The 22,773-nt window shown below is 36.1% G+C and overlaps 1 long non-coding RNA gene across 1 annotated transcript; it reads left to right on the top strand.

Annotated features, from left to right (window-relative positions):
* The first annotated feature begins 1,215 nt into the window (after positions 1-1,215).
* LOC125614342 lies at positions 1,216-22,554 on the top strand. Its single transcript, XR_007344947.1, has 3 exons — positions 1,216-1,227; positions 17,866-17,868; positions 22,268-22,554. It is a non-coding gene; the product is annotated as an uncharacterized LOC125614342 (long non-coding RNA).
* Positions 22,555-22,773: the final 219 nt, after the last annotated feature.

The raw sequence follows: 22,773 nt of genomic DNA, 5'->3' as shown, positions 1-22,773 counted from the left end.
ATCCTATCCAGGTGAAGCGTTTCAGGGTGGTGAGTGCCTTGGTGTGAAGGCTGAACCTCTGCTCATCAGAGGAGGTGCAGGCTCTCCCAGGTGTGAAGATAAGTACCATTTGATAGAGTACAGTTGAAAACACTTGTCATGGCAGAATGGGAGAATACCATAGAGATGCACCCTTTTTCTTTTTCTTTTTTTTTAATTTAACTTAACTATTTTTTTGCATTACAATCCTTATTACACATACAGAGCACAATTTTTCATATCTGTTCCTACAGTATATTCACACCAACTTATGCCATTATACATGTGCTTTTTTGCATTACAATTCTTAATACACGTGTATAATACAATTTTTCATATCTCTGTATATAAGGTGTGTTGGCCCCAAATTCAAATCTTCATATATGTATTTTGTATAAGGATGACCATCAGGTTCCACCATCTTTGTTAATTCCCTTCCCCCTCCCTTTCCCTCCCACCCCTTTTTTTCTTGGCTAGAATTAATCTAATCTTCCCATTCTCTCCCTCCCTACCCCACTATGAATCATCCCCCCTTATGTCAGAGAAAACATTCGGTGTTTGTTTAGGGGGGATTGGCTAACTTCACTTAGCATTATCTTCTCCAGTGCCATCCATTTACCTGCAAATACCATGATTTTATTGGTTTTTTTAGTGCTGTGTAATATTCCATTGTATATAAATGCTACATTTTTTTAATCCATCCACTGAGGAACATCTAGGTTGGCTCCACAGTTTAGCTATTGTGAATTGTGCTACTATAAACATTTTTGTGGCTGTGTCTCTGTTGTTTGCTGTTTTTAAGTCCTTTGGGTATAGTCTGAGAAGAGGAATAGTTGGGTCAAGTGGTAGTTCCATTCCCAGATTTCCAAGGAATCTCCCTACTGATTTCCAAATTGGCTGCACTAATTTGCAGTCCCACCAGTAATGTATGAGTATACCTTTTCCCCCACATCCTTGCCAACATTTGTTGTTGCTTTTCTTCATAATAGCTGCCATTCTGACTGGAGTGAGATATCATCTTAGAGTAGTTTTGATTTATATTTCTCTGATTGTTAGAGATGATCTTTTTTATATATTTGTTAATTGATTGTATATCCTCTTCTGAGAAGTGTCTGTTCAGGTCCTTGGCACATTTATTAATTGGAGTATTTGATTTTTTGATGCTTGTTGAGCTTTTTATATACCCTTGAGATTAGTGCTCTATCCGATGTGTGAGGGGTAAAAATTTGCTCTCAGGATGTAGGTCCCCTGTTCACCTCAGATATTATTTATTTTGCTGAGAAAAACCTTTTTAGTTTGAATCCATCCCATATGTTGATTCTTGGTTTTAATTCTTGGTTTTAATTCTTGTGCTATAGGAGTCTTATTAAGGAAGTTGAGGCCTAATCCCAATTGATAGATTAGGGCCTACTTTTTCTATTAGACACAGAGTCTCTGGTTTAATTCCTAGGTCCTTGATCCATTTTGACTTAACTTTTGTGCATGGTGAGAGATAGGGGATTCAATTTCGTTTTGTTGCATATGGATTTCTGGTTTTCCTAGCATCATTTGTTGCAGATGCTATCTTTTCTCTAGTGCATGTTTTTGGCACCTTTGTCTAATATAATTGTAATTTTGTGGGTTAGTCTCTGTGTCCTCTATTCTGTATCATTGGTCTACCGGCCTGTTTTGGTGCCAATACCATGCTGTTTTTGTTACTATTGCTCTGTAGTATAGTTTAAGGAATGGTATAGAGATGTCACTTGCTTCACTCTTCCTGCTTAGAATTGCTTTAGCTATTCTGGGTCTCTTATTTTTCCAGATGAAATTAATGACTGCCTTTTCTATTTCTGCAAGGAATGAATGCCATTGGGATTTTGACTGGAATTTGGTAGTATGATAATTTTGATAATATTAACTCTGCCTATCCAAGAGCAAGGTAGATCTTTCCATTTTCTAAGGTCTTCTTTGATTTCTCTCTTTAGGGTTCTGTAGTTTTCATGTATAGATCCTTCACCTCTTTTCCCAAGTATCTAATTTTTTTGAGGCTATTGTGAATGGGGTAGTTTTCCTCATTTCCTTAGAGGATTTATTACTGATATACAGAAATGCCTTTGATTTATGGGTGTTGATTTTATGTCCTGCTACTTTGCTGAATTCATTTACTAGTTCTAGAAGTTTTCTGGTGGAGTTCTTGGTGTCTTCTAGGAATAGAATCATATCGTCAGCAAATAGTGGTAGTTTAAGTTTTTTCTTTTCATATAGTGATTCCTTCAATTTCTTTAATCTAATTGCTCTGGCCAGTGTTTCAAGTACTGTGTTGAATAGAAGTGGTGAGAGAGGGCATCCCTAACTTGTTCCAGATTTTAGAGGGAATGCCTTCAGTTTTTCTCCGTATAGAATGATGTTGGCTTGAGGCTTAGCGTAGATAGCCTTTACAATGTTGAGATGTTCCTGTTATTCCTAGTTTTTCTAGTGTTTTGAACGTAAAGAGGTGCTGTATTTTGTCAAATGCTTTTTCTGCGTCTATCGAGATGATCATATGATTCTTAAATCTTTAAGTCTATTGATGTGATGAATTACATTTATTGATTTCTGTATGTTGAACCAACCTTGCATCCCTGGGATGAACCCCACTTGATCATGGTGTACAATCTTTTTAATATGTTTTTGTATTTGATTTGCCCGAATTTTATTGAGGATTTTTCCATCTATGTTCATTAGAGAGATTGATCTGAAGTTTTTCTTTCTTTGAAGTGTCTTTGACTGGTTTTGGAATCGGGGTGATATTGGTCTCATACAATGATTTGGAAGTACTCCCTCTTTTTCTATTTCCTGAAATAAATTAAATAGTATTTATTCTTCTTTAAAGTTCTTGTAGAACTTGGCTGTTTATCCATCCATTCCTGGGCTTTTCTTGGTTGGCAGGCTTCTGATGGCGTCTTGTATTTCCTCACTTGATATTGGTCTGTTTAAATTGTGTATATCTTTCTGGTTCAATCTGGGTACATCATATGACTTAAGGAATTTATCGATGCCTTTACTGTCTTCTACTTTATTGGAGTATATAGCTTCAAAATTTCTAATTATCTTCTGTATTTCTGTAGTGTCTGTTGTTATGTTGCCTTTTTCATCATGTATGCTGGTAATTTGAGTTCTCTCTCTCCTTCTCTTCATTAGCATGGCTTAGGGTCTGTCAATTTTATTTATTTTTTCAAAGAATAAACTTTTAGTTTTGTCAATTGTTTTGTTTCGGTTTCATTGATTTCAGCTCTGTTTGGGGATGTGGCTCATTGGTTAAGCACCCCTGGGTTCCGTCCCTGGTACCAAAGGAAAAATTGACTCTGGCCTTGGTTTAATGGTGGTTTTCTCACCTTAGAAAAAGGAAAAGGTTGGCTGGACATGGTTGTGAACACCTGTAATCCCAGTGGCTCAGGAGGCTGAGGCAGGAGAAATGCAAGTTCAAAGTTAGCCTCGGCAACTTATTGAGGCCCTTTCTCAAAATTAAGAATAAAAAGACCTGGAGATTGTTCAGTCATTATGCTTCACTGGGTTCTATTACCAGTTTAAAAAAGTTATATGCCTTGTTGAGAATAAATATACCGTTAACCCATCACTCAGAGGGATCCACACAGACAACTACACTGCTCTTTGTGAGCCCCTGTATACCTGTCTCTCACACTCAACCTCACTTCCTTTCTGATATTCTTGGTCAAGTAAGAGAGGAGCCCCAGCTGTACCAGGAATCAAAATATGGTCTCTGAAAAAGGCCTGAGAGGACCTCCAACTATAGATAGAGATCTAGCTCTATTATCCTGATATCATTTCTGGAAAACCCTGGTAGGGCTGTTTGGCACAGGTACCACCCTACTACACCCTCCCTCCATCTATGTTCCTTGTTGGCATTTGGAAGATGGAGGCCTTGGCTTGAGGGATATATCCTCAGGATAGCAGAAGGAAGGATTGTAGGTCCAGTCAGGAGTAAACATGAATACCTTCAGGAGGATTAAGAGTAACTCTTACTCCAAGGAGGTCCTCAGAGAAACCTGCTTCACCCCTGTTAACTCTGGCAGAGCCCACGCAGATCTATCTGAATCACCCCTCATTTCTAGATGACCTGGTTGTGTAAGGGTGGTGAGGATTGGTTATTATTGTTTTGTTGTTTGAGAAGACCAAGTCACCAGAAGGAGTCCCAGGTTCTGCTGGACATAGAGGAGCAGACCCTGAGGGAGTACTACCATATGCCACCACTAAAGGACATACTGGGTTGAGCCCCTGCTGTCCACCCTAGGAGATCCTGGGCATATGTGACTGTGATATCTTCTCACATTTTTTTCATTGATCTGAAGGAGATGAAGGTCTTGGACTAAAGGGGCAACCTCACATCAACAGGTAGCCACATTAGGCAGCCTACTGAGATGACCCAAGGTAGGAGTCAAGGTGAAGAACCTGAATTTGGATTGAGAGGACCCCCCTATGCCTTGGACATTTGGGGGCCCTGACCTGAAAGGACCTGGGCACTGGGTTTCCAGATGTGTTGTGCCCTTACTCCTACCTGATAGTTTTAATGAGATAGACTCAGTTCAGCTGAGGGAGGAATCTTGAGCCTTTCAATAAATCGGTATGAGGATAGAGAGCCCCTGTGCACAAGAGCAGATGGAGCTTAGCTCTCCATTCCTTTTAGTCTTGTTGGGAGGGCCCATCCACTTCATAACTATAGAGACCTTACAGAATACAATTATTTCTGCCTACCTGCAGTCTGAAACCTGTTTCTCTTATAGAGGCTCCAGAAACTTGGGGTGGAGGCCTTGAAATGAGTCACATAATCCCCAGATCATAGAGTGGAAGAGGGTCCGGCCATGTTAGGAGGCATGGTGAGATGCACACCCTGAATGTGTATCTGGGACCTTACCTCTAAAACGAAGAGACCCCATAGTTCCTGAATCTACCTGCTCTGCTGCCAGCCTCAAACTGTGCTGGCCAAGTATACCATGAAGAGCATTCTCAAATCCTCCTACAGGTTCCTAGGAGATAGGCTGATGAGAAGGACAGAAGACTTGTGAGGCCCTAGAGCACTGTCTGAGGGAAGACCTGTGAAGATGGCTTTTGTCAATGTTGACAAGGTTAAGTTTTTCACACTCTTCCTCTCTCGGGCCAATTTGTGTTAACAACCCTTCTGGTTTGTCTTTGCAGTTAATTATGATTCCTTCTAAGCAGAAGACTAAAGAGTATGCTCCCCTCCGCGCTCAAGGAGAGGAAGTGGATCCACTTGATCCTGATGTTCCTGTAGTTGAGGAAGTGCGTGCTATAGCTACCTCATCCCCTGCTTCAAGCCTGAGCATCATGGAAGAATGGCCTGAAGCTGGAACACCTGTCCTCTCCCAGAGTCTATTAAATCTTACCCAGAGTCTTTCTCAAAGTCTTTTGGAAACTGCTTTTATTGAATCCAGTCTAACAGGCCAGTCCAGTGAAGGTTCTAGTGGCCAAGAAGGTGATGTAGGTGCCTCATCTGCCTGCAGGGATCCTGAAGTCTCTCTTATTAATATACTAGAGAAAAGAGTGGGTGAATTGGTGAATTTCCTTATCGCCAAGTATAAAACAAAGGAGCCTGTCACAAAGGAAGAAATGCTGCAGAGTGTCCTTAAAGAGCAAAAGGACTACTTCTCTGCAATCTTCAAGAATACCTGTGAATGTATGGAGGTTGTTTTTGGTATTGAAGTGAAGGAAGTGGATCCCACTAGCCACTCCTACATGCTTATCGAAATGGTAGATCTCACCTATTACAGGAAGATGAGTGATGACCAGGGTATGCCCAAGACTGGCCTTCTGGTATTTATCCTGGGTATAATCTTCATGGAGGGCAACTGTGCATCGGAAGAGAAGATATGGGAGATGATGAATATGCTTGATGTGCATGGGAAGAGGGAATTCATGTCTGGGGACTGCAGGAAGCTCATAACTAGAGAGTTAGTGCAGGAGAAATACCTGGAGTACCAGCAGGTGCCAAATAGTAATCCGCCATTGTATGAGTTAGTTTGGGGTCCAAAATCATATGCTGAGACTAGTAAGATAAAAGTCTTAGAGTTCTTTTCGAAAGTCAGTGGGAATCACCCCACTTCTTTCTCATCCTTGTATCGGGAAGCTTTTAGAGAAGAAAGGGAAAGATCAAGATCTGCGGGTGATGCTACTACTGTAGACAGTGAAAATTCAAAGTCCAGATGCTTTTCCTGTCCCGAGTAAAGTCCCATAAAGATACCTAACTGCTCAAAGAGAAATCAAAAGTTTTAAGTAGTAAAGAGATTCAGAGAAACATTTTCTTTTTGGTATTTTCACATTTTGTTTAGTAGTTTTATTAGCTTTGGAATTTAGGTCTACTAATTTCATTGGTCACACATTTATTGCTTATTAGGTTTAATGAGTTTTGATATTTTGAAAAACAAATTGAGAAACTTTGTTTTGTGATCTGCAACAATATACCATAGTGTTGGAACAAAAATTTTCTTAGAAATGTGAAAAACATTAAATGTAGGAAAATGTAAAAGATGATTCATCTTAAGATTTCTATATCCATTTTGTCTGATCGTTGTACACAATTAAAGATACATACATCTTTGGTTTAAGAATATGCAAGAAATTAAATATTGATAAATATAGTCCTGGTTTATTGGCTTGCTTATTCTGTGAGCATTGAGTATCTGCTCATTGGAATGAATTGTATTAGCAATGGAGATTCTAAGATCAGCAAGGAAGATAGTAAGATGTTCTCTAAAACATAAAGATCAAGTAAAAGATGAAGTGAGGAGGTGGGATTCCAGATGCCAGCAGTCAAGTGTAAATGCCCTGATCCAAGGGACTTGGGGATTTGGGAAGCTGTCATTCCTTCCATGGGAGCTTAGGTTAAGCTAAGTGGTGACAGGGGTCAGACTCATACTGTGTATTACTGGTGAGAGAAAAGCCTGTAATGGAAAACTGATCTGAGCAGTTCCTTTTGGATTATAGATAAAACTAAAAGAAATCTACACTTGGGCCAGGTGTGGAAAGTGTCCAGGTATAAATGAACAGTGCACAAACTAAGTGTCATATTCAAAAAACCTATAAGAGTTTCCTGGGAAATATTCCCTTGCATTCTTTTCCCTGGCCTGGGACAACTGGAGTCCACTTCATTGAAAAGATATTTATAATTAAGTTATCTTGATTGTAACTTAGGAGTTAGATTTTTGGTTAGAGTGAAATGAATGAAAATGGTTTGGATGAAGAGCTAGTTTAAATTTCTAGGGGCTTTGAACTACACACAGTTGGGGAAAATTCACATCCAAATTCTGTCCTGTCATAGAGGAAAGATTGCTGAGTTATATGTATAAAGTAGCATTTCTGACCCATTTGTTGAGTCATATTCTAGAGTTATGTCTCTTGAGATGTCCTTAATCTCACTCCCAGAGAAAATAGTAGGTAGAATCTAGGGTCAAACTTGGAAAATACTGCCTTTAAAAAAAAAACCTCCAACATACACCAGGCAGTATGTAAAGTGCTTTACATGTTTAACAAAAGTCCTACACAATAGGACTTAATGAAATCATTTTATAGATGAGGAAACTTGGACTTAGCACTTGGCAAATTTTCCAAAATCACATGGCTAGTAAAGGACAGGGCTGGGACTTGACTCCTAGTCTAAATCCATCTAGCGCCATGTTGTCCCCACTCCTATCAGTTTAAGGCAGACCTGTTTCTTCATTTTTTTTTCCCTCAGTCTTTCAGGCAACAAAAAGGAGAGCCTTGAGGCCAAGATACTAAAAGCAGACCTAAAGAAGAAAGTGATAGGAGAAATAATCTGGCACTGTCTTATGGTTTGTTAAACCTGAGGTCCTCCAGCCTGAGTTCCAGGATTCTAGAGAGCTAACTTTGCCCAGGTGATGGTATCTTTGCCCCACCCCAGGGATTTCCCAATTTTCAGTACCCTTTCCCTAGTGACTCCACATGCCCTCCTGTCCAACTCTGGAATCTAGCCTGATGACCTATCACTGCAGCTTCCTGTGAAGGCTGTACTCTGCTCTCTCAGTGGAACAGCCCAGAATCATGTTCTTTCTCCCTGATGTGCCATCCCTCATTCTTAAACCTCTTTGATAGCAACAGCATATTCAATTTAACAGCGCACTTTGAAGAATGTTTTGATGCCTGGTTATCCCCATTGAGCCTCTTTAACACACAAATTATTTTTCAAATGAGCTGTGAGTAGAACCTAATTTGCAAATACAGTACTGATCCTTGTAATATAACCCTAAAGTTCGAGGAGAGGTTTTGAAATCACCCGGATATTTTCAGTAGGATTTTAAAAGAAGTTGTATTATTTGAAACAGGCCACTGGACACACATACAGTTGAATGGACTTAGATGCTTGAAAACTAAAGCCTCTCACATAAGTGGTAGATGAAGAAAGATCATAGAATATACACGAGGTTAAATTCCAAAAACCCTGGAATTCCCTTAGGAGGTGGGCAGTAGTTCCTTGCCGCAATCTGGCTGGGCACAAATAACCAAGCCACCGCAAAGCCTTGTAGATTCAAATAGCAATTCTTTATTCCCCAACTCTCACCGGCACTGCACACACACTACTGGGGAACACACTCCTTCCACCGGGCTCCATGCGCCAAATCTCCCTGAACACCAGGAGAACTGCCCGGGAACTCCAAAGTAGCGGGTGCCCTGAGGCAGATTCCCAGAGCCTCCCTATTCCCAGAGCAGGGTCCATATACAACTCAATCAATCCAGCATCACAGCAATTATATACAGCTTAAATCATCATCTCAATGGTTCGCTGGTGTCCCCGTTCAACCATTCCATCTGACAATATGCCAGGCATCATTCTGACTCGGCTGTGGCTCTCAACAGTTCTAGTTTACCTCCTCATGCTGATGGAAAGAGAGAAAATGTTTAATAGTCCTTCCACTGCTGGTGTTTGTCTTCCATAGGAAAATATTTGTTTGCAGTTTACCTAATGGCATCTATATAGGTGTTCAGAAAAGTCTGTTCATGTGGAAGGTAGCAGAGGCTTGTAAGTTGAGATTTTTACCATGCCTCAAATAGGAGAAAAACCTCAACCTACTAAGATTATATAGCTTATTACAAAGAGCAGTGTATAACTCCCTATTAACATTTACAGGATCCATTTGAAACTAGATGTAACCCTATATTTGAAGGCATTTGAAAAAGTGGATTTAAAAAAATCACTTGGTTTTCTCAGAAATTCCTCTAAGAAATGAAGGGTTTTTTTTTTTATTAAAACATAATAGTAGCATGTAATTGAGCACGTACTATATAAAAGCTTATGGAAGAAACTAGAAGTGCTCACCCAAGGCCTGTCTTTCTCTCCTTCTGGGCCATTCACCAGTAGTTAGTCAGGAGCCAGTGTGACATTTCCATTCAACAGAAATGGCATCCCTGGGTCAAGATGATAAAGCTAAACATGGAAGCAGCCTGGATCCCTGGCTGTATTAAGAGGGGAAGTCCCTGCCAACCTACATCAGAATTAATGTGCTCATTAATTCTGTGTTAAACTGTTCAAATTTCAGGTTTTGTCTGTTGTATAAACTAATAGTCACTTAACTGATTAATGCAGAGTTCCTATTTATAGTAAATTATATATTTTAGTAAATATTAAATATTTATATTAGTAAATATTTTTTACTAATTTATATACTTAAATATTTAAATTACTCTAGGAGCTCCTTGACTTTGCATATAGACCACTAAATATTTTCATTACAAAGGTAATTGTGCAAACATACCTATTGCAAAAATAAAAATCTGAAAGTTCACATTTAACACAATTCTTACTTTTACAAAGTTCCTCCAAAAGGTCATCGGAATTAACCACAGTTAATAATATGATGTGTAATATTTGAGGAATGGCCTGGGGCTAGTTACCTCATGCAGATAAAGGGCTGGGGTCCAACATGCCTTGAAAAATGATCCAGATAGTGTACCCACCTCAGACCATCTCCCTTGGATTCTGGGCCATTGGCACTCTAGAGGGCATTTGTGCTGTGGCTATGACTGCTGACTTACATTGCCACCAGATACTATCTGGGATAGAGGATTGGATAAAGTGCAGACATTGGCAGGGTACTTGAAGATGGCTTGCTTCCTTGTGGAACTGAAGAGATATGTGGGTGGAATGCTCCTGAAGATGGAACACTTCCTTGTTAAATTAACAGGGATGTGTGGGATGCAAAACAAGAAGCATTGTGTGCCATGCTGTGTGGAAGTATACCCACAATCAAGAGGGCATTTAGCCTGGAACAGAGTCCATATTGAAAGTTTCAGTGGTAGCTTTCCATGGGAATTCTTAAGTTACATTAGCAGTTGTGGCACTTTGAATTTTTTTTTTTCCATAAAGGCATAAGGCCCAGTCATGGGGCAGGATCCATGTTTTAGTCTGTGAATGTGATCCTTTGCTACTTTGATTCATTCATTCATTCACTCATTTATTTATTCATCCAGCAAACATTTATTGAGCAAATTTTAAGGAAAAATGAAAATAAAAAAAGAGAACGCTTAATTTAGCCTGGATTGGGTGCATAGATAGAGGTTGTCTGAGACACAAGCTTAGGAAATATTGTAGTTTGTATACATCACAATCATCACTTCTCCTGAAAACACAGTAACCAAAATCACACAGAACTTGATAAATCTAGGTAACCATTTAAAAAGAGAAATTACTCACCAAGAAAAATCTACCAATCAGAAAATTTTCCTGTTTACACACACACACACACACACACACACACACGTGCCTATGCCTTTTACATCTCTAGTCTTATCCCTAGGATTCCTCTGAAATAATGTGGCTGTTTTAGGCTGCTGGAAGCTCTTCAACAACCAAAGTTTCTTGTGGCAAACAGAGCAAGTGGCTAGAGGCAATACTGAGCATAAGTATCTGGAGGCCAAGATTCCATTATCTATCCTAACTGGTGAATAGTAGTTGTCAAAATTTTACATGAGAGTGGATCGGAAGGCCAAGGCAGGAGGATCTCAAGTTCAAAGCCAGCCTTGGCAACTTAACAAGGCCTTTGAGTAACTTAGATCCTGTCTCAAAATAAATGTTTAATAGTCCTTCCACTGCTGGTGGAAGGACTATTAAACATAAAAAAAGGACTGGGTATGTATCTCAGTGGTTAAGCATCACAGGTTCAATCCCTGGTACCATAAACAAACAAACAAAAAACATTACACAAGAGACCCATCATCCAAAATGAAGCCTTCCACAGAAATCCAGCCCATGAACATGAGGAAACTGGAGCAAGCTGATTATTGTGAGGATTATTAGACCAGAGTCCTGCCCATTCGGTACCCTTTCCTCTCCCTTGGGGTCAATGGGTCTGGATGCTCAACTATAGAACTCGAGGCTTCCCCTAGCACAGATAGGAAAGCTCTGTATTAGAAAACCCTCCTCCTCAAAGATGAAGTTTATCATACACCTGCACAAGCATCTGTGTGGTCCGCATTCTTCCCAGTACACTGAATCCCTACTTTGCTTCCATAATTACAGATACTATCAACTTTTGGCCCACCAACTTCTGTATCTCCAGCATACCTTGCCATTCCATTTCTGATTTCTCCAACCCCACATTGCCTTCAAGTTAGAGACCCACAGGTACCCACTACCCTCTTAGCCACTCATTAAGACTCCATTCTCAGTCCAAGACTTACTGAGAATATCTAATTCCCTGTAATGCACTGTATTCCTTCAGATTTTGCATAAATTCTTTCTTCCTGCTGATTCCGTTCCTGGTCTCTACCTTCCTTCATAACCTCCTTTGACTTTTCACCATGTTTTCTTCTTTTGAACCTATTATCAGGTCATGTTCCAGCTCCCTCAAAAAGAGCAGAAAACCTATATTATTTTACTTTGATTTGTTGTCTCTTTTCCCTCAACTTGATTCACAATTCCCTTGACTGATTTTCAAATTACCTAATCTTAGCCATACTCTATGAAAGATGTATAGCTTAATTCCTATTAAGAACACAAGGGGAAATTATTCTTCTAAGAGTTCCTTATATGGGACAGAGAATAGTAATTTGTGGTTCACAGCACCCATTCTGATAACCATGTGTTCACCATTTAAATGACAAGTTTTTTTTTTTAAATCCCTCTTATATGTGAGCTCACTTGGTCACTATGCCAGGGCCTTATGTATAACAGGCAAATAGCTGGCCCTACTCAATTGGACCTGAGAATAATCATCAATATAAAAACTAACAATATCTCTCTTCTTGGCCTGTGGTGAATTGTTAGCATACATTTTACACCTACACATGTTTAAACTCCTTTTGTACATTGTTATTCTTCTTATTTTAAATTGCTGATTATCTTTTTTTAAATTAAACAACACAAATTTATTTTCTTATAGGCTGGAGGTACAAAACTGAAGGTATCATCAAGTTTGTTTTTTTCTGAGTTCTTAAAAAATTTTTTATTTGTTCTTTTTAGTTACACATGACAGTAGAATGTATTTTGACATATCATATATACATGGAGTATAACTTCCCATTCTTGTGGTTTTACATGATGTGGGGTTACACTGGTCATGTATTTGTTCATATATGAACATAGGAAAATGATGTCCAATTCGTTCTACTGTCTTTCCTATTCCCATTCCCCCTCCCTTCCCTCCCCCCACTCTGCCCTATCCAATATGGTGAGCCTCCCCTTCTCCAGCCCCTCCTTGTTGATTATCTTTTAAAGACACACACATAAAATGGAAAACATTTTATATTTACCCATGTAGTCACAATTTCTAGTGCTCTCCATTTGTATAGGATCCAGATTTCTATCTGTCATTGTTTTCCATTGACAGAAGGACTTCTTTTTAACATTTCTTATAGTCCACACTGTGGTTGACAAATTATGTTAGATTTTGTATTTCTACAAAAGGCTTTGTTTCACTTTTCTAAAAAATATTTTTCCTTATATAGAAAATTATGTTGACTTTTTTCCCTTTTCAGTACTCTGGCTTTCATTGCTTTTGATCGGAAATCTTCTGCCATCCTTATCATTGTTCCTTTGTAGGTAGTGCCTTTAATTTTCCTCTAGCTTCTTTAAAGATTTTCTTTGTATCGCTGGTTTTTAAGGAATTTGATTATGATGTTATGATGTCCCTTTGCTATGTTTTTCTTCATGTTTCTTCTTGTTGTATCTATGATTTGCAGTTTATATCAAATTTGTGGAATTTCACTCATTATTTCTTTAAATATATATTTTTTCAAACTGCCTTTGAGCCTCTTTCTCAAGGTCTCAATGCATATAAGTTGGGCTACATGAAATTGTTCCATAGATTGATAATTCTCTACTTAGTTTTGGTCTTTTTTCTTCTCTGTTTCAATTTGGAAAGCGTCTATTGCCATATCTTCAAATACGCTAACCTTTTATTTTGCTATGTTTAATTTGCCATTAATTTAGACAAGTGTAATTTTTTACTAAGATATTGAAATTTTCTTCTCTCAAAGTAACTTTCATTATATATTTCATGTCTATTTTTAACATGTTTACTGTTCCTCTTATTTCTTGAACATATGAAATACCGTCATAATAACTGTTTTTCATACCTTTGCCTATTAACTAATCATCTGTGTCAGTTTCAATCAGCTGATTTTCTTCCTCAGTATCAAGCCAAATTTCATGCTGCTTGGCATGCATGGTAATTTTGATTAGATGTCAGACTTAGTGAATTTTACCTTGTTGAGTGCTGGATATATTTTTTAATTCTATAAATAAATAACCTTGAGCTTTCTTTGGCGACATAGTTAAGTTACTTGAAAACAGTATGATTTTCTCAGATCTTGCTTTTCAATTTTGTTGGATAAGATTACAGCAATGTTTATACTCCATAGCTAATATTGCCTCATTACTAAGGCAAAACACTTCAGAGTATTATATCTACTGCCCCAGGAATTATAAGGATTTTCATTCTGGCTGTTGGGAAAAGGAACTATTCCCAGCTCTGGGTGAGTTGGGAAAAGGAACTATTCCCAGCTCTGGGTGAGCTCTAGAGTTTCTCCTTGTACATCTCTCTCCTCTCAGATATTCTGTATTGCAAATTCTAGCTACATTGGCCTCCCTGGATTCCCAGCTCTAAATCCTTAATTCAAGGAGAATGTCAGTTTTTTATTATCTCCCCAGGTAACTACTACTCAGCCTACTGGCTGAGGCAATTGTAGGTTCACCTTATTTGTTTTACTTTTCTCAAAAATCACTCTTCATCATTGCCTGATGTCCAATAAATTGAAAATCGTTGTTTTGTAGATTTCTTCTATATCTTTAAGTATATCAGATAGGACTGAAAATTTGTTCCCTGTTGCAACATTTAGTCAGATGCAGAAGTCCTATAATCCAAATGTAAAACTTAAATTATCTGAGAAAGACTCGTCTCCCAATTTCAGTATTATTCAAATTAAAATCAGAATTGAAGGACTTTCAGGCACACATTTATATTCGTATGGACATATTTATATATAACTGGCAGAACATAGAGCAAAATACCAACAATGTTTTTCTTTACTTGTTGTAATGTAAGTGGTTTCTTCATTTATGTTTTTAAAATTCTCTAACAGTTATGAACCATATGAATTATCTTTATAAATATAAATAAAATAATATAAATATTTAAAAATATGATTTAGACTACCAAAAATAAACACATGTTCTCTAGGTTGTTTGTTTGCAATATTGATCAACCTCTTGCTGGATTCTAGTCAGCCTTTGGCATGCCTACTGCTTGTTTAACAAGAAAGAAAAAACATGCAATCCAATTAGTAGACTATTGTTAATCATCCACCTTCCCCCACAGTTTCACATAAAACGCTACACTGACAAGAAGGCATCTTCATTTTAATGTCCTCACTTTATAAAAAGTATTCATTTATATTTTATAAGGGAATTATATGTATACTTAAACTATATTCTCTCTGACATGATTGCATTCAATATTTATATGAAGTACAGTTTATAGGCAATATTTGGAGAAGGGATTATGTTGATCACTCCATTAATTATGAGTATTGTTTTACATGTCTTTTGTAAATGTTAACAAAAATTGTTATTATACAAATGTATTCTTTAGTCATTACTGCCAATATTTCCAAGTTGTGCTTGAAAATGCACTTTTACTTAAATATTCCTTGATTTTCCTGTGAATGATGCAACATTTTCAGAAGAGAAATTAGCATTTTCTTTCATAGACTTTTACTCAATACATGGTTTCTTAACATATAGTTAAATATCATATTATTAAGTAAAGATCATGTAAAAAGTGCTATGCTTAGGCTGGGGTTGTAGCTCAGTGGTGGAGCGCTTACCTAGCATGTGTAAGGCACTGGGTTTTGTTCTCAGCACCACATATAAATAAATAAATAAAATAAAGGTCCATTAACAACAAGTAAAATTAAAAAAAAGTGCTATGCTTCATGATCTTAATGTTTCTCTACTGTATATATTATGTACTTTGTTGTTAGCTCTATGTAACACATTCATTTTTTGCACTCAAAAATTTCACCATTTTAACATTTTCATTCACACACTTTCCTACCAATGTCATTAATGGTTACTGATATAATTCCATATTATTTCTATGGTTTTAGCTTTTATCATTCCTGTATTATTTTTATTTTTTGTTACTGTATATGAACACAATACCTTTATTTTCATTTATTTATTTTTATATGGTGCTGAGGATCAAACCCAGAACCCCACATGTGCCAGGCAAGTGTTCTACCACTGAGCCACAACCATAGCCCTCATCACTCTATTATTCGTTCATCTTTTATTTACTTTTTATAAAACAACACTGTCTACCTATCACTGTGAATTGGTAGATAGACACCTCTTACATATTCTGAACTTATTTTTTCATTTGTTGGATCATGAACCTCTTTCTGAAACTACCAGTTTCTGAACTTTACCAACTGATTTGATTCAAATGTGTCTCTATAGGTATTAAATTGTAAAATATGTATACATTACTTGCAAAGGAATTAACTTATATTTTTTTCATTTTTGACATATAGGTTTGTGTTATACAAAAAGAAAAGTATAAGTGAATTAATAAGTACCAATATCTTTGACAATATCATTAATACCAACACCATTCAATATTTAACCAGCATTTTCCCCTTGCAAAAATAAATCTCTTAGTTTTCCATGTTATTACCTTTCTTTATACTAATTCCCTATTGAGTTAAATAATTTGGTGACTCTTCCACACTTTTAACCAAAAAACTGGGGATATACCTCGGTGGTAGAGTTCTTGCCCAGCATGTTTAAGGCCCTGGGCTCAATCCTCAACACTGCATTAAAAAAAAAGTAAACTATTACAAACCAATTATGTGACATTTATTCATTTATATGATTATAACAGATGTCTTGTCATTTTTACCCTCTAGCCAACTCCTGTGTTATGTCTTTCTATATGTATATGCAGTTCCCTTTATTTTAAGTTGTGTCCAAAGTCAATCCTTTTCAATTAAAATTTTTTTTGAATATTTAAGTTTTACTAATTTTTTTCAAAGAAACATTTTTGTTCCATTGATATTATTTATTTCTAATTTCTATTACATTGGTTTCTACTCATCTATATTATTATTACTCTTTTTGCTTGTCTTGGGTTTGATTTATTTGTTTTTTATAATTTCTTAAGGGGGAAGCTGATATCATTAATTTGAGACATTTTTCTTTCCTAAAATGATCATTTAATGGCATAAATTTCTCATTATGTTGTCCTTTAACTGAATTCCATAAATTCTAATATATGGTAGTTAGAATTTCATTCAATTCAAAATATTTTATAATTCCCCTCAAACATTGTTTTGAAGTATGGCTTATTAAAACTGTATCATTTCACTTCCAAATATATGTGGACCTTGAAGATATAACAAAAAATAATATTGGGGCCTTAAAATGCCAGAGCAAAGTATCTATACCTAATATGTTGAATAATGAGTGTCATTGATGATTTCTGAGAAGTATACTGATCATGGTTATGTATGAGAAAAATCAATCTTGAAGGGTAGACAGATTAGAGGCAAGAAGTGAGTGGGTAGATAGACGCCTCTTACATATTCTAGCCAACTGTGTCATATACTGCACTTACCTGCATTGAATTTCTAAGAAAGAAGGTATTTCTCTAGGTATTCAGGTCACTTTAAATTTAAATCAAAATTTTAATACACTAGTAAATTCCCTAGGTATAGTATTATCTGCATTCTTAATTAACACATTTAAACTACCTATATTCAAATGAGTGTTACACTGGTCAAATCAGTTAAATCATTCAAATTGGGATAAAACTGTTGTTAGTAGAAAAGATGTTTACATTTAAAATATATTTTCAAATTATAAGTAATTGCTGTTTAGCTACATATAACCTAAAATGTAATTGGCATGAGACATAATTAGTATGAAATCAGAATCTTATATATCTCTGCCTAATTATTTTGATTCATAATCCTTGAAGTCTAAGTGCTATATATATTTAAAAGGTTTTATGATTTTTAAAATTAAAACATTTATTTAAACAAATATCTTAGAACTTACAAATGCTATGGAAATCATACACTTGTCTTCTAACATATGAAATAAAAATGGTAAGAAAATTACATTGAGCTGGGCTCATAAAATAACATTACATTTTGTTCTGCAAGGATTCTTCAATTTTAAAGAGTTTTGGTATTTTGTCAATAGAGCTAAGTATCACAATAGTATATTATGTAGTCAGGGAGTAAGAGTATCCTCTTAATTTGGTACATAAGGACAAAGAGATAATTTTTTCCTAAAAAATGGATGAAAGGATAAGCCATAGCCCCTACAGTTAAAACAAGCTGGTTCTTTTCATAGAAGAGATTTCTGAATCATGGCTTGGTATACAATGCTCTCATCTCTAAGTCAGAAGGCAGTTTTCAAAGAATATTTGAGAACTTTATCAGAGGCAACTGTTTTAATACTTTTCAATGGGGAATCCTTTCAGAATCAGATGAAAGTTAAGGACAGAACAACTTTTGCCAATAAAACTCTCTGTGTGTGCAGAGAACTCATAATTTTGTCCATAATTCCAAGTAGTTGGTAAATTTCTTTCTATTATGGATTGAATCACATCCCTCAACAAAGAGAGATTGAAGGCCTAACCCTTAGTACCTCTAGATGCAATCTTTACCAATATAAAGACACTTGGGTGAACCCTAATTCAATATAAGTGGAGTTCCCACAAAAGGAGGGAAAACAATGTGAGACATAGAAACAGGAATAGAATGTCACATAAAGATGGAGGCAGATTGGAGTAGTGCATTTATAAGCTATGGAACACAAAAGACACCTAATGATGTGAATTCCCTTGAAATTAACAGAAGACCAAAAGGGTCTTCTAGGACAAAATTCTTCTCCATTTATAGAACTATGAAATCTAGGAAAGAAATTATTTGCTTCCAAGGCACAGTAGTGAAACAGACCTAAGATAGCTATTCTATTCCAAAAGGAAGAAATCATAAGGAAAAACAAGAACCACTGATTTAAAACAAGTTTGCAACACAACAGGGAAAATTCTATTAGTTTCCAAGACCTGTGAAAGTGACCTTATTTTGAAATAGGTTCTTTGCAGATATAGTCACATTCTTTAGGGTAGGCTCTAATCCAGTATGACTGGTGTCCTTATAAAAAGAAGGAATATAATACAATGTGAAGATGCAGACACAAGGGAAGTGCCATGAGCAGATGGAGTCAGAGGTTGGAATGATAAATACAAGCCAAAGAATGCCAAGGATTTCTGCCCATCACCAGGAGAGATATAGATAGATAGATAGGTAGGTAGATAGATAGATAGATAGATAGATAGATAGATAGATAGATAGATAGATAGATAGATAGAAATTCTCCCTGGGAAACCTTGTATGGAACCAACATTGCTGACACCACAATTTTGAACTTCTAGCATCCCAAATTGTAAGACTATACATTTAAATTGGTTTATGCCACCCAGTTTGTGGTACTTTGTTTCATCAGTTTTAGCAAACTAATAAACTTACTCTCAGATCTCATCTATGACTTTTTTTTAGCAGTCTATGAAATCCAGGATCCTTCCATTGGCAGGTATTTGTTCAGCAGCCAGAGTTAGTGGTGCAATGCCTTGAAAACAATATAAAAATTTTGCTCCAACTTGTATGACTAGGACTAGATAATATTATACATTTTAAGACCTTTGCATAATTATGCATAATTTAACTATTGAAGAGTATACTTTGAAATTGGTACAAGTTGGACACAGAAATTTTATTCCAGAATTCTGATTCTCCCTCTGACTAGCCTTTGCTTTCTCATTGATTAATGTGTTTACCTGTTCTCCATGAGCACAGGGTTGAATATCAGATTTGCAGCTGACTCACTATTAAATAGACATTCAGATAAGCTCTTTTCCAGGTTCTAGGTAAAACCTTTTTCTCAGTAGAATAAAATGTAGTCAATGGGTAGATAACTTTTACCTACTGAACTGTTAGGGCGAGTGACTTCCTAAGTTGTTAACTGGGGTTTATATCAGTATCCTACCTCATAAATCATTGAAATATGGAAAATACAAGAGTTTAAAGATGGACTGGTACAAAAGTAAAAAATCAAACTATGTGGGTCAATACATCATGTTTCTTTGAGGCCATGAAATAGGTTTCACAGTGTTTAAAAAAAACAGAGAAAAAAGAAATGATTGCTTCCATTAAATTTACTTTAATTTTTGTCTTCTAGGGAAAAATACACTATTCCATCAAGTGTGATTTTAGAGATCTATTTTAGGAAAGATTTACTTATAATTTCTTAGTGCAATAGTAAAAGTTTTCCAATTGTCTATAAAGAGAAAATATAAATATTAATATCAGGAAATCATTCACTTATCAGTGCCTATTATGAGTAAGGCACCATGTGGAACAATGAGAATATAGAGACAAATTAGATATAGTTTCTACCATCAGGGAATTTTGCTGATAGGAAAAAATACCCCAAATAGCAATTATTACATATGGTAATAAGAGTCCTCTGATCCACCCAGGATACCTAGGTTGGAGAGAATTTCAAGGATGGGTGTCATAAAGGAGATAGTAATTGCACTAAATCTTAAAATTACAAGTGATTGAATGGTTATTCTCATGTGGAAAATAAATAGAAGAAAAGAATAAAAAGGGATCTCACCAAATTAGAAGAGTGACCACTAGAATAGAAGTGGGGGACCAAAAGGGAGGGAGGGAAAGGGGAAAAACTGAGGAAGGAAATTGATCAAATTATGCCTTGTGCATGTATGAATATATCACAATGAATTCTACTCCATTATAACTATAATGAACCAATTTTAAAGAATTATGTGTAAGACCAATAGAATAGAAGAAGAGGATCACGGGAGTGGGGGGAGAGTGGGGGTTGAAAAGGAGCAAACTATGTTATATGCACTTATAGATATGTCAGAATGAACCCCACTATCATGTATAACTATAAGGCACTAATAAAAAAAGTTGAAAAGTGAATTCCAGGGAGATGTGATAGCATTATCTAAAACTAAGACAAGAAACAGTATGCTATATGCAACATGCATATACTAAAAATGTGTTCATTGTTTATCTGAAATTAATATAAGTTAAAAATCCTAAATTTATATGGAAACTCCATATGTGATTAAATGAGAGCATTTCTGTATCATTGGAATATACTGTGTAAGGCAGGGATTGTGAGATTATGCTGGAAGTGTAGATAGATGTCAGATCATAAAAAACTAGGTTTCCCAAGTCAGACACTGAATTTAGTTTTGAGGAAAGTAGAGTACTAGTACTTTGACAAGTTTTTAGTAGAGTACTAGTACAATCATATTTTTTAAAATGTGTTATTAAATAATATATGGAGACTACTTTGAAGTTAATAAAACTAGGGACAGGGAAATTATTAAATAACTAAAGCTTTGGTTAATCCAGAGGAGATGATGGTAGCTTGACTTGTTCAGTGACAGATAGAGCTGAAGATAAGGGAATGGAAGAAAATTTTTCAAAGTCAAACCTAAAAAAAAAAAATGAGTGTTTGGTTAAATGGGGAAATAAGAGGGAGGAAGTAGATAGATAGATAGATAGATAGATAGATAGATGATAGATAAACATCCTATTACAGTGACCAGATGGATGACATGTGTTATGGTTTACAGATTAGATTTTCCCCAAAAATTCATGTATAAGACAATGCAAGGTTTAGAGGAGAAAGTATCAGATTATAAAAGTTTTAACGTAATCAGTGCATTAATATCCTGATAGTGATTAACTGGGTGGTGACTGTATTCAGGTAGGGTGTGGTTGGAGGAGGTAGGTCCTGGGGCGGGGCTTTGGGGCCCATATTTTGTTCTTGGTGAATGGAGCCTGCTCTCTCTTGTACCCCACTCCCTGCCACTGCTCTCTCTCCTTCCTGATGCACTTTCCTCTCTACACCCTTCCACCATGAGACCTCTAAAACTGTGAGCCCCAAAACAAAATTTTCCTCCTCTAAAATTGTTCTTGCCAGATCTTCTTTTGTTAACAACAACAACAAACTGACTAAAACAATATGGAAAATTTAGGTAAAATGGGAAGGATTTTTAGGAAAAATTACAAGTTATGTTTTGGAATTGAGACACAGAGAAGTTAGTTAGCATTTGTAGGGAGATGACAATTTCCTGAGTGTATGTTTAGGAATGTCATATTATGTGTAATATAATATATTATTAATGAGTGTCGTGTATATATGAAAGTAATATATAAATATACATATCTATGTATGGATACATACATGAAAACACATAGTCTAATATGTAGTCTAATAAATTTTTTACCATTGTCAGAGTAACATTCCTTAATTTTACTGTTTGTTTCATGATGCATATCATAAAATCTTCATCAAAGGGAATGGTATAATGTGAATTTCTCCCTCTCTGAACAGCTATGCCATTAAATAGCCAACATATTGCTTTGACATATGTCAATTTACCTTCTTACATTTGAACCATAGAATCTCAGAGTTGAAAACTTTTATTTTCTTTTTTTTGTACATATTTAGTTTTATTGTAACAAAGCAACTTGTGCACTTTTAACGTTTAAAACTGAGCATCATCTTTCCTTTCCAGTGAAAACAAAAAAGAAAATTTAAAAATAAACAAACAAAATTACAATAGAGAATGTCAATTCCAAATAAAATCCTACAGGTTCTGCTGATTCTCCCATTGAGTGGCAGGGAGAGTCATCATTAGGAGGGAATTTTATTTTAAAAGTGTCATCTTAAACTGCAAGGATGCCCGTTAAACATCACAATTAAACATGCCAAAGGAGAAGCCATGTTGTCAAAATGCCCACTTAACCCACCCAAACATCTCAAACCCACCCTTTGCTGACCTTCTATAACCCCATTTTTTTTAAGTTTTTTTTTTCTTTTTTTAAACAAGAAAAAGTAGACAGATACATGTTGGTAAATGCTAACTTGTCCATATTCACATAGAGACACAGTGTAATCTCTGAGCCCAATATACATTTTCTTATTGGAGTATTATAGTTAGACATAATATTGGGGTTCATTTTGACATCATCATATAAGCATGGAATATAATTAGCTCTGATTCACTTCTAAGTGCTCCCTCTTTCCCTCCCCTAAGCCCTCCCCCTGTTTCCCTTTCTCTACTGGTCTTCCTTCTATTTATTTATAGGCTTTTTAATTTATTTATAAGATATCTATTTGTTTCTTAGACATAC

This window comes from Marmota marmota, unplaced genomic scaffold (assembly GCF_001458135.2).
Source record: "Marmota marmota marmota unplaced genomic scaffold, marMar, whole genome shotgun sequence".
Classification (NCBI taxonomy): Eukaryota; Metazoa; Chordata; class Mammalia; order Rodentia; family Sciuridae; genus Marmota; species Marmota marmota.
Note: the sequence above shows the minus strand (reverse complement) of the source record. Positions and strands in the feature narration are given on the sequence as shown.